Raw genomic sequence first — 12,500 nt, forward strand, 5'->3', positions numbered from 1 at the left:
TTAAAAAAAATCAATAAAAATTAAAATAAGTAATAGTAATAATAAAACAAAACAAAATAAAATAAATAAAGTTAAAAAAAAGAAAAAAAAAAAGAAAAAAAAAAGAAAAAGAAAAGATAAATACATAAAAATACTACTACTAATACTATTTAAAAGGCGCAAAATCTTGATTAAGTCAACTCTAGGCCATGCGCGCGCGCGCGCGCGCGCGCACACACACACACACACACACACACACACGAGAAGATAACAACACCGACAACAAAAGGGGAGAGAGTGTTCACCCGATGTCGAGAGGACGTGTTTGCGACGGTGGTGTTGATTTTGCATCGTTTGCCACAGTTTGGGAAGTGTTGGAGAGAAAGTGTTGTGATAAGTGTATTTGTGGTGTTACCTTCAATCATTATGTAAAGTTTTGAGAGTGTTGGTGGTGCCATTGAGCAGATGAGTACCGATTTGTGTTTGTGTTTTTTTTTTTGTTTTTTTTTTCCTGTTTTGTAATTCGTTTTGGGACGTCAGGGATCGAGTTTGTCTATTTTCAACTCTGTTTTGCACGTGCAGCTGCTGGAGAAACGTGATGTAGTTGTTAACCAGTTTGCCGGTACACTGTGTTCCAACCCCCACCCCTATTTCCATCTCCCCCTTTCAAGTTTTTATTATTATTATTATTATTACTATTTTTATACAATGGCGGCAGAGGGTGAAGGTGGTGATGGGTGAAGATTCACCCCCCAGTGCAGACTTGACCGTGACGGGATCGAACTCGGCTTTGTATAAAGGACTAATGGCTTCTGGTTTGCGCGCAGATTAAAAGATGGCTTTCAATTATCGGACTTCCCTTATGGCTTGCGTCTCAAGTATACACGTTTTGTCACTGAATACCCGTGGTCTACGTTCCCTTTGGAAGAGGAAATCATTGTTTAGATATCTAAAGGATAAAAAAAACGATGTTATATGTCTGCAAGAAACACACATAACGCAAGAAGTGAGTAAACAATGGGAAAAAGAATGGGGGGCAGGGAAGTTTGCTTGTAGTGACTTTACTGCACATAGCTCAGGACAAATTTTGTTTAGGAAAAAACTATGTTGAAAACTATACTATTTTGCATAATTCAAGAAGAATTCTGGCCATGGAAGTAGAAATATTAGATAAGAAGATAGCCGTTACAAATGTTTACTCTCCAAATAACAATGCAGAAAAGATTTTTTTTTTTGAAGACTTAGGAAATGTTATTTCTAACATTACTTCCGAAGGAATTTTGATATGTGGAGATTTCAACTGTGTTTTAGATAACGACCTTGACATTGTTCAGGGGAACCACATGCAGGAACAACAATTAAAGAGAATGATTTATATGATGTTTGGAGATTATTTTATCCACAGGAAAAACAGTTTACCTGGTGTAAGAAGAATCCTTTCATCGCCAGAAGGTTGGATTATGTACTAACAAATTCGGATTTATTTGATAAAACACTGGAATCTGAAATTCACTCTTTGCCCTCTACTGATGACAGAGGGTGCACTGTTACTATGAAGTTAGCTAATACTGAAAGAGGACAAGGACTGTGGAAGTTTAATAACTCATTGTTGAAAGACATAGAATACGTTAACAAAATGAATGAATTAATTATAGAGCAGGTTTCTGGCATTAAGGACGGATCAGATTATCAAGTTGAATGGGAGCCGTTAAAGTTCAGAATAAAAGATTTCTCTATAAATTATAGTAAACTCAAAAGTATAAACAACAGAAATGCATTAAGAGAGCTGTATGGCAGGCTGAATGAAACTGATGCTCAGTTAGCAGCTGGTCCACACTCTGTTTCACTCCAGAATAAGCGTAGTCAGTTAGCCTTGAAGATAGAAATAATGGAAAGACATAAAGTACAGGCAGCACAGGTAAGAGAGAGCTAGAGTGAAATGGGTGGAAGATGGCGAGAAGAATTCTAAATATTTTCTGGGGTTGGAAAAATCAAGGGCAAATTCCAAAGTGATGGCAGGGGTTCTAAACGAAAATAACGTATTAGTAACCCAGCAATCAGAAATACTGAAAGTACAAAAACACTTTTTTTCTCAATTATATAAAAAGAAAATACCTTCTAACGATATGTCTGAAAATATAGACAGATTTTTGGCCAACACTGATGTTCCACGCATCTCTGAGACGCACAAAAAGGATTGTGAGGGTGCAGTAACGGAACATGAGCTGCTAAATGCCCTCAAATGCTTGAATAATGGCTCTTCTCCTGGCTGCGATGGAATCACAGTTGAGTTTCTAAAGTTTTTTGTGGCTACATTTAAAAGGCTTACTAACACTGTCACTAAATGATTCTTTTACAAAAGGAACACTTTCATCAACACAAAGAAAGGCAGTAATTACATTGATACACAAAAGTAAAGAACTGCCAAGAATTAAAAAAAAACTAGCGACCCATTTCACTGACAAACAGTGATTATAAACGTTTAGCTAAGACTTTGACCATTCGCTTGAGTCAAGTAATTCACGATTTAGTTAGTACTGATTAAGTGGGTTATATCAAAGGTCGGCGAGTTTCCACTTTACTAAGACTCATTGATGATGTTGTTGAACAGTTAAATGTAGAAAGCAAACCTGGCTTATTGGTGAGTATAGATTATTCACAGGCATTTGATAGAATTTCAAAGGATTTCATGATTAGCGCATTCAAGAAATTTGGCTTTGGTAGAGACTTTATTCAATGGGTAAAAGTAATTATAGCTAATACTCAAAGTTGTGTCACATACTGCGGTTGGATATGAGTATTTTTCCGAAGAATCGGGAATTCGTCAAGGATATCCAGTTTCACCGTTAGCTTTTGTTCTCGCCATTGAAATTCTAGCCTTAAAAATACGTGGTTGTAGAAGGAATAGAGTTAGGACAACCCGATGATAATTTGTTCCTTAGATTACTGAAAATAGCTATGTATGCAGACGATGTTACTTTATTTTTTGCAACATGATGTGTTACACGTATTAAACATATTTCAAGGTTTCAGGGCTTGAAATAAATCGCGATAAATCAGTTGCAATGTGGCTAGGAAGTAAAAAAAAGATTGTACTGATATTTTTTGTGGATTTCTTTGGAGGAAAAAGATTAAAATTCTTTGCTTTTTTTTTTTTTTACGCCAACAATACTTCTGCGTCCTCTTTAGGAGAGAACTAGGTGTATAGAACTAAGAATATCAAAAGAATTATTTATTCATGGGAAAAGAGAGACTTAAGTTTAATTGGAAAGATAAACATAATAAAAACTTTTCTTGTTTCCCAGATTGTTTACATTATGCAGATGATCGATGTTAGGCAAATGCAGTCAGCATTTCAGCGTTTCTTTTGCAATGGGTGGTGCGTCTTTGTAGTCCATGAGAACACGAAAAATGGATTCATGTACCTCTGAAAATGTTTGCTAATTTTGGTACATTTAATGTATTTTTTTTCACAAACGTAAAGAGTACTGCATTTAAGTATTTGCATCTGGTTAATTCTTAGTTTTGGATGGTGGTTTTGCAAACATGGTTAGATCTTAATATGCAAGCAGGGGAAACACCATATTCAAACCTATTATGGAATAACAGACACTTAAAGTATCAGGGAAACGTTCTTTTCTTTCCTGATTGGGTCAGGGGTGGGATAATACATGTAAAAAACATGTATAATACTCATGGCATTTTTACCAATAATGACATATGTTTGAAAATTGGAGAGTCCCCAGCAAGACTATTACAGTACAATGTTGTTGTTGCTGCTGTTCGACAGTTCAACTCTGTAATTAATGAACAAGAGAGGTCTGACATCGACCTGTCAAATATTCCTCCTTTCTGTGGTAAGAAATTGCTCACTTGTAAAGACTTTAGATTAGTATTGTACAATAACAGCTACACAACACCATGTGCCATCAGGTTTTGGAATTATAAATTTGGTGTAGATCCCAATAAGAAAATATGGGAGATTCCCCGTCTATGTTCAAAAGAAACACGTTTAAGAGTATTTCAATGGAAAATCTTCCATAATATTTATCCTACTAATATCCTGTTGTGTAAAATGAGAAAGAAAGACAACCAAAGGTGCTCCTACTGCCCAGAAGAAACCTATAATATTGAGCATTTCTTTTTTCATTGTCCGCCTGTCAAAGCATTTTGGGAATATATTAGTCAATACATATTAATTGAATTTAAAGAGAGAGGGAATTAAGACAGAGGAGGAAGAGAGAGGGAATTAAGGCAGAGGAGGAAGAGAGAGGGAATTAAGACAGAGGAGGAAGAGAGAGGGAATTAAGACAGAGGAGGAAGAGAGAGGGAATTAAGACGGAGGAGGAAGAGAGAGGGAATTAAGACAGAGGGGGAAGAGAGAGGGAATTAAGATAGAGGAGGAAGAGAGAGGGAATTAAGACGGAGGAGGAAGAGAGAGGGAATTAAGGCAGAGGAGGAAGAGAGAGGGAATTAAGATAGAGGAGGAAGAGAGAGGGAATTAAGACGGAGGAGGAAGAGAGAGGGAATTAAGATAGAGGAGGAAGAGAGAGGGAATTAAGACGGAAGAGGAATAGAGAGGGAATTAAGACAGAGGAGGAGGAAGAGAGAAGGAATTAAGATAGAGGAGGAAGAGAGAGGGAATTAAGACAGAGGAGGAAGAGAGAGGGAATTAAGGCAGAGGAGGAAGAGAGAGGGAATTAAGACAGAGGAGGAAGAGAGAGGGAATTAAGACGGAGGAGGAAGAGAGAGGGAATTAAGGCAGAGGAGGAAGAGAGAGGGAATTAAGACGGAGGAGGAAGAGAGAGGGAATTAAGATAGAGGAGGAGGAAGAGAGAGGGAATTAAGACGGAGGAGGAAGAGAGAGGGAATTAAGATAGAGGAGGAGGAAGAGAGAGGGAATTAAGATAGAGGAGGAGGAAGAGAGAGGGAATTAAGACAGAGGAGGAAGAGAGAGGGAATTAAGATAGAGGAGGAGGAAGAGAGAGGGAATTAAGATAGAGGAGGAAGAGAGAGGGAATTAAGACAGAGGAGGAAGAGAGAGGGAATTAAGATAGAGGAGGAGGAAGAGAGAGGGAATTAAGATAGAGGAGGAGGAAGAGAGAGGGAATTAAGATGGAGGAGGAAGAGAGAGGGAATTAAGACGGAGGAGGAAGAGAGAGGGAATTAAGACGGAGGAGGAAGGGAGAGGGAATTAAGACGGAGGAGGAGAGGGAATTAAGACGGAGGAGGAAGGGAGAGGGAATTAAGGCAGAGGAGGAAGAGAGAGGGAATTAAGACAGAGGAGGAAGAGAGAGGGAATTAAGATAGAGGAGGAAGAGAGAGGGAATTAAGACGGAGGAGGAAGAGAGAGGGAATTAAGGCAGAGGAGGAAGAGAGAGGGAATTAAGATAGAGGAGGAAGAGAGAGGGAATTAAGACGGAGGAGGAAGAGAGAGGGAATTAAGATAGAGGAGGAAGAGAGAGGGAATTAAGACGGAAGAGGAATAGAGAGGGAATTAAGACAGAGGAGGAGGAAGAGAGAAGGAATTAAGATAGAGGAGGAAGAGAGAGGGAATTAAGACAGAGGAGGAAGAGAGAGGGAATTAAGGCAGAGGAGGAAGGGAGAGGGAATTAAGGCAGAGGAGGAAGAGAGAGGGAATTAAAATAGAGGAGGAAGGGAGAGGGAATTAAGGCAGAGGAGGAAGAGAGAGGGAATTAAGACGGAGGAGGAAGAGAGAGGGAATTAAGATAGAGGAGGAAGAGAGAGGGAATTAAGACAGATGAGGAAGAGAGAGGGAATTAAGATAGAGGAGGAAGAGAGAAGGAATTAAGATAGAGGAGGAAGAGAGAGGGAATTAAGACAGAGGAGGAGGAAGAGAGAGGGAATTAAGATAGAGGAGGAGGAAGAGAGAGGGAATTAAGATAGAGGAGGAGGGAAGAGAGAGGGAATTAAGATAGAGGAGGAGGAAGAGAGAGGGAATTAAGATAGAGGAGGAAGAGAGAGGGAATTAAGACGGAGGAGGAAGGGAGAGGGAATTAAGACGGAGGAGGAAGAGAGAGGGAATTAAGACGGAGGAGGAAGAGAGAGGGAATTAAGATAGAGGAGGAAGAGAGAGGGAATTAAAATAGAGGAGGAGGAAGGGAGAGGGAATTAAGGCAGAGGAGGAAGAGAGAGGGAATTAAGATAGAGGAGGAAGAGAGAGGGAATTAAGACAGAGGAGGAAGAGAGAGGGAATTAAAATAGAGGAGGAAGAGAGAGGGAATTAAGATAGAGGAGGAAGAGAGGGGGAATTAAGATTCGGTCATTCGGATGAGACGATAAACCGAGGTCCCGTGTGCAGCATGCACTTAGCGCACGTAAAAGAACCCACGGCAACAAAAAGGTTGTTCCTGGCAAAATTATGTAGAAAAAAGTCCACTGCGATAGGAAAAAAACCCCCAAAAAACCAACACCCCCCCCCCCGCCCCCCCAACAACAACAACAACAAAAACAAAAAAAAGTGCACGCAGGAAAAAGTACAAAAAAGAACAAAAACTGGGTGGTGCTGTATGTGTAGCGACGCGCTCTCCCTGGGAAGAGCAGCCCGAATTTCACACAGAGGAATCTGTTGTGATAAAAAGAAATACAAATGCAAAACAATAAACCCAGACAGATGTAATCACGTGTCATACATGTTTAGAATGCATACATCTGAACACTAGAACATCGAAAAAAACCCAAAAAAACCCTGGCAAATGTACACAGACATCGAATATTCTTAAAATGCATGCCTCAAGACACACTGGGGCAATTGCTGCGCCAGACGATAGGGGAAAGACTGAAAGTGATTAGTTAAGGTGTGTGGGGGAAAGTGGTGCATGAAAGGTAAATATGAGTCTGTGAAAGAAGAAAAAGAAAGATGTGGGACAAAAAGAGGAGGATGGAGGCCCCACAAAAAAAAAGAAAAAAAAAAGAAAAGAAAAAAGTTGGAAAAAAAGAGGAGGTTGGGGGAGAAAAACAAAACAAACAAAAAAAACAACAACAAAACAAAAAAAAACACACAAAAAAAACAACCCCAAACAAACAAAATAAAACAAAGCAAAACAAAAAAAAACAACCAAACAAAACAACAACAACAACAACAACAAAACACACCCAAACACACCCACACACACACACACACACAGCAACTGAGTGCAATTCAATGCAAGACATCACGTCTTGAACACAATGCTCACCACAACTTCGCTCAACACGCATCCGGGATGAATTCAGTTGAAAGCAATACAATGCACTGTCATCCTCACACACACACACACACACACACACACACACACCTATCTATCTATCTATCTGTGTGTGTGTGTGTGTGTGTGTGTGTGTGTGTGGCTGCGTACGTGCGTGCGTAAGTGTGTTGGGCGAATGTGTGTGTGTGTGTGTGTGTGTGTGTGTGTTCGCGCACGTGTGTGTGTCTGTGTGTCTGTTTGTCTATGTCTGTATCTATGTCTGTGCGTGTGCTGGACGAGTGTGTGTGTGTGTTGTGTGTGTGTGTGTGTGTGTGTGTGTGAGGATGTTGTCATCAGCTGCTCGCGCGCCGAGGCGAGGCGACGCGAGGCGAGATGAGGTAGAGTTCATTATTAAAGGTGAGAGTGTGGGAAGGCACTGTCAATATCTCTGCAGTCTGTGTGTCACATTCGCTCTCTGTTGGTCTTCATATCATTTTATTTTATTTTCTTCTACTTCATCTTTTTTTCTTTCTTTTTTTCTGGTGTCATCCTTATTGACTGGACGAGAAACTGTTGTTTTATTTTTTCCCCTGTAAATATTTTGGGCTTTTTTTGTGTGTGTGTGTGTGTGGCAGGATATTTTCAACTGCAGGTGAGTAATGTAGTTTTTTTTTTTGTTGTGGTGTGGTGTAGTGTAGTGTAGTGTAGTGTGTGTGTGTGTGTGTGTGTGTGTGTGTGTGTGTGTGTGTGTGTGTGTTGTTTTTGTTTTTGTTGCTCTTTATCTAACATCCGCAATCGACTTTAGTTACAAGAAAGGCAAAGGGGAACATTTTTGTTTCTCGTATTCGAAGTGTCTTTTATCCAAAATCCTAGGAAATAAGAAAGTCGTTCAAAGTGTAATGCTTATAACCGAGGTTTACATTTTGACTTCATTCAGGTTCTCTGTCTCGCCCTTCTCTCTCTCTCTCTCCCTCTCTCCCCCTCTCTGTCTCTCTCTGTGTGCATCTCTGTCTCTCTCTGTCTCTCTCTCTCTCTCTCTCTCTCTCTCTCTGGGAGTGGGTAGCAAAGTTGTTTTCAGTTTCACTGTTCAAACAACGATTGCTGAATGAAAGGTAGTGAGTTTTCAGGAACGGGAAAGTTCTCTTCATGTGCGGCCGCGGCTAGACACATACACGGCACGTCTGGTTGATTTGAAAGTTTTAAGGCCATCGAGCAAGTGACGTACATACATGTATACATATCCACGTGTCATAGGCTCGGTCACAGGAAGGCGAGGCCCAGTCCTTTCCTTCCGCCAGCACGCACACACACACACACACACACACACACACACACACACACACACACACACACACTGTTTAAACGTGCTGTGTGCACATGTCAAATGATCGGTATAAGGACAGGCCCGGCGCTTCCTTTTTTTGAGGAAGTGTCTGGGTTTGTTCTAATGTACCTTTTATTTATCTGTGTCAGTGCTAGCTGAATCGGTAGCCGCGGTAAGCAGCACTGACTTGAAGTTGTGTACCTTGTGAATGGAGAGAGTTACCACTCTTTACTATTTGTTTAAATGTACGTTGGAAAGTGGAAAAAAAAAAGTTCCTTGATTTCTTCTTCTTCTTTTTCATCATCATCATCATCATCATCATCTTCTTCTTCTTCTTCTTCTCCTCCACCTCCTTATTATTGTGAAAATTATTGTCATTACCATTGTTATCATCATCATCATCATTTATTTATTTGTTTATTTATCTATCATTTATTTATTTGTTCATTTATTCATCTATCTATCTATTCATTTATCTATTTATCTATTCATTAATAATTTATTTATTTATTGTTGATGGTTTTATCACCAGTATGTGCAGTGTCAATTTCGTTGTTTTGTGGTGGCTATAATGTTGCTGATTTTCGTCTCTGTTCATTGCTTTCAACATGAAATGCCACAAGAACCAAGAAGTCTTTGCCGATTGTAATTAAAAAAAACCCCAAAAAACCACCAACAACAAAAACCCCAAAGAAACTTATGTGTGTGTGTGTGTGTGTTTATGTGTGTGTGTGCATTATATTTATGCAGGAGCAGTGTGTGTGCTTGTGGGTGCATGCACGTGCACATGTGTATGCAAAAGCGTTGTGCATGTGTGTGTATGTGTGCTTGTACGGGCGCGCACGTTTGTATGTGTACGTGAGTTGTACGCGCCGCGTGTGTATGTGTGTGTGTGAGCGAGCAAGCATTAAACCACTGATGCGTACGTACGTACGTGTATATGCCTGCCTGGCAGTCGAACAGTTAGCCTGGACATGCATTGCCCATACCTTGTATCTCATTATCCATCCACTTATCAGCTCTGTCTCTGTCTGTATGTATCTTATCCCTTACTTACTTACTTACTTATGCCCGTCGCTCCCGGTGGAGCATAGGCCATCGTCGACCCCTCGCCAGCGCTGTATGTATTTATAGGAAGGAAGACGTATCTAGTGTCAAGAGTCCGCTGGAGCTAAAGGCCAGTGTTCACCGGTGATCATCAGGGTTTTTGAGGCTCCCGTTTTGAGCTGGATGTTGTTTCCTTGGCCTTGGAGTAAAGTCACTTCACTCCGATTTTTTTCCCTCACTCCAGGTGTGCAGCATGCACTTAGCGCACGTAAAAGAACCCCACCCCCACCCCCCCAACACACACACAGATAGACAACTACTGCCATTCTCATTTCGAATCTTGCCATGCATATTTACAGGTCATTAAAAAGACGTACTTTATGAAAGGTTAACCAGAACATAGCTTTATTGATGTATACATGTGGTGAGATCATATGAGTAACGTACTCACACGAAAAAAAATATAGGTAACTACCCCTTCAAATGGGGCCTTGACCTTGTTGAACAAACCATCGTTATAGTTATCGTTATTCTCTATCCCTCTCTCTCTCTCTCTCTCGCTTCTTTCTCTCAGTCTCTCTCCCTGCCTCTCTCTCCTCCTCTCTCTCTCTTTTTATCTCTCTCAGTCTCTCTCTCTCTCCCTGCCTCTTTCTCTCGTTATCTCTCTCTCTCTCACCCCTCTCTCTCTCAGTCTTTCTCTTTTTTTCTCTCTCTCCCCCTCTCTCTTTTTTCTCTCTCAGTCTCTCTCTCTCTCTCCCTGCCTCTCTCTCTCTCTCTCTGTGTTTCTTTTGGCCTTTGGCCCTTATCTGAATTAAAAAAAAATCGTTATCGTTATCGCTATCGTTATTCTTTCTTTCTCTCTCTCTCTCTCTCTCTCTCAATCTCTCTCTCTCTCTCTCTCTCTCTCTCTTTAAACTTAGTAGAGAGAAATTGCAATCTCGTGTTATGTAATATACCATTGTTTATCGTTTCTAGTACTATTTTGGTGAAATTTAATTTTGTCTTCGAATATTGATTTTTGTAATGCATAATGGTATTTTTTTTCTCCACTTACCCCCTTCATGAGGGGCCATGGTCCGATGAATAAATCATTGGCATTCTCATTCGCATTATCTCTTCCCCCCCCCCTCTCTCTCTCTCTCTCTTCCCTTCCTCCTCCCTGCCTCCCCCCCCCTCTCTCTCTCTCTCTCTCTCTCTCTCTCCTGTAATTATATTCCTTTCTGGGCTTTCAGAAAGTACAGCATTACTTACCATAGCTGGTGAGTTACCAGGATGGCCTGTTTTCACCTTACGATGAATGGACTAACTAAACACACAGTTACCACCAAACGGCGACGGCTGAAAAGGACAAGAAAAAGAAAGGGGGGGGGGGGGGGGGGGATGAGGGGTTAAGGGTGAACAGAGAGTGTGAGGGGGCGTGGAGGGGTGTGGGGATGGGGTTAGGGGTGGTGGTGGTGGGTGGGGGGGGAGTTCAGAGGGATAGTAGACAGTGAGGGAAGAGATAGATGGATGGGTAAGATGGGTATAGAGATAGGTATGGAGTGTTGGCCTAGAGGTAACGCGTCTGCGTAGACAGCGAGAGAATCTGAGCGCACTGGTTCGAATCACATCGGCAGTCGCCATTATTTTCTCCCCCTCCACTAGACCTTGAGTGGTGGTCTGCTTGCTGAACGCTTGTCATTTGGTGTGTGTGTGTGTGTGTGTGTGTGTGTGTGTGTGAGGGGGAGGTGGGGTTGCAGGGAGGAGGTGGGGTAGAGGATGAGGTATGTGAGTGTATGCATGCCTGCACTGTGGGAGCAACAGGATATTGGAACGTATATATTATATATATATCTTTGTATATATGTGTGTGGGGTTGGGGGTGGGAGATATGGGCGTGTGTGTGTGTGTGTGCTTGTACAAGTAAGCGTTCATCTGTGTGTGTGTGTGTGTGTGTGTGTGTGTGTGTGTGTGTGTGTGTGTGTGCCGTGGAAGCTGCGATACATAGACTAGAAATGAGTGTGTGGAGGAGGGGGGTAGAGGAGGTGCAGGGTAATGTGTGTGTGTGTGTGTGTGTGTGTGTGTGTGTGTGTGTTGGAGCTCATGTACGTTTTTATGTATTTGACTGTGCTTTCATATCTGTGAAACTGCGTGTTTGGTGCATATCTGTTATGCATGTGTGGGTGTATGTGTGAATGTGTGTCTTCATGTTTTACATTTATTTGCTTATTTATCATCATTGTTGTCTTATTTATTTATTTATTTATTATTATTATTATTATTATTATTATTATTATTATTATTATTTTATTATTATTTTCATTACTACTACCTTTTTTATATCATAATTATTATTTATTTATTTATGTAAGCTTATCTATATATATATATTTTTTTTTTTCTCAAGGCCTGACTAAGCGCGTTGGGTTACGCTGCTGGTCAGGCATCTGCTTGGCAGATGTGGTGCAGCGTATATGGATTTGTCCGAACGCAGTGACGCCTCCTTGAGCTACTGAAACTGAAACTGAAACTGCAGACCTGCTAGTGCCTGAACCCCCTTCGTGTGTATACGCACGCAGAAGATCAAATACGCACGTTAAAGATACCTGTAACCCATGTCAGTGTTCGGTGGGCTATGGGGACACGAAAATACCCAGCATGCATGTACCACGACAGAGTCATCGGTAAGTCGATGCTGGTCGTGTAAAGCGCCTATTACACGTACAGGCCGGCCGGACAGGTTTCATGGCCGTAGGCAAACCTAAGGCCGATCGTAACGTGTAATTAAGAAAACCGTAGGAAAACGTCCGGCGAACATCCGATCCGCCTCTCGTCCAAACACACAGGCGCTGCCTGTAATAACGGAAAGAAGAAGAAGAAGAAGAAGCCATTCATGTAAAGGCCCGCTGGCAGAAGACCAACAGATGGGGAGGGATACCTGAGTGGTTGCTACGATAGTCCTGTCAAGACTGTTCCTGAGAAGC

General features: G+C 41.3%; 1 long non-coding RNA gene across 1 annotated transcript in view; it reads left to right on the plus strand.

The window, feature by feature from the left end:
* The first annotated feature begins 7,631 nt into the window (after window positions 1-7,631).
* The window catches only part of LOC143295213 (uncharacterized), a 48,835-nt gene continuing 43,966 nt past the window's right edge, over window positions 7,632-12,500 (plus strand). The window contains exon 1 of the long non-coding RNA XR_013056996.1: window positions 7,632-7,818. This is a non-coding gene — a long non-coding RNA (uncharacterized LOC143295213). The remainder of the gene's footprint in view (window positions 7,819-12,500) is intronic.

Source organism: Babylonia areolata, chromosome 20 (genome assembly GCF_041734735.1).
Source record: "Babylonia areolata isolate BAREFJ2019XMU chromosome 20, ASM4173473v1, whole genome shotgun sequence".
NCBI lineage: Eukaryota > Metazoa > Mollusca > Gastropoda > Neogastropoda > Buccinidae > Babylonia > Babylonia areolata.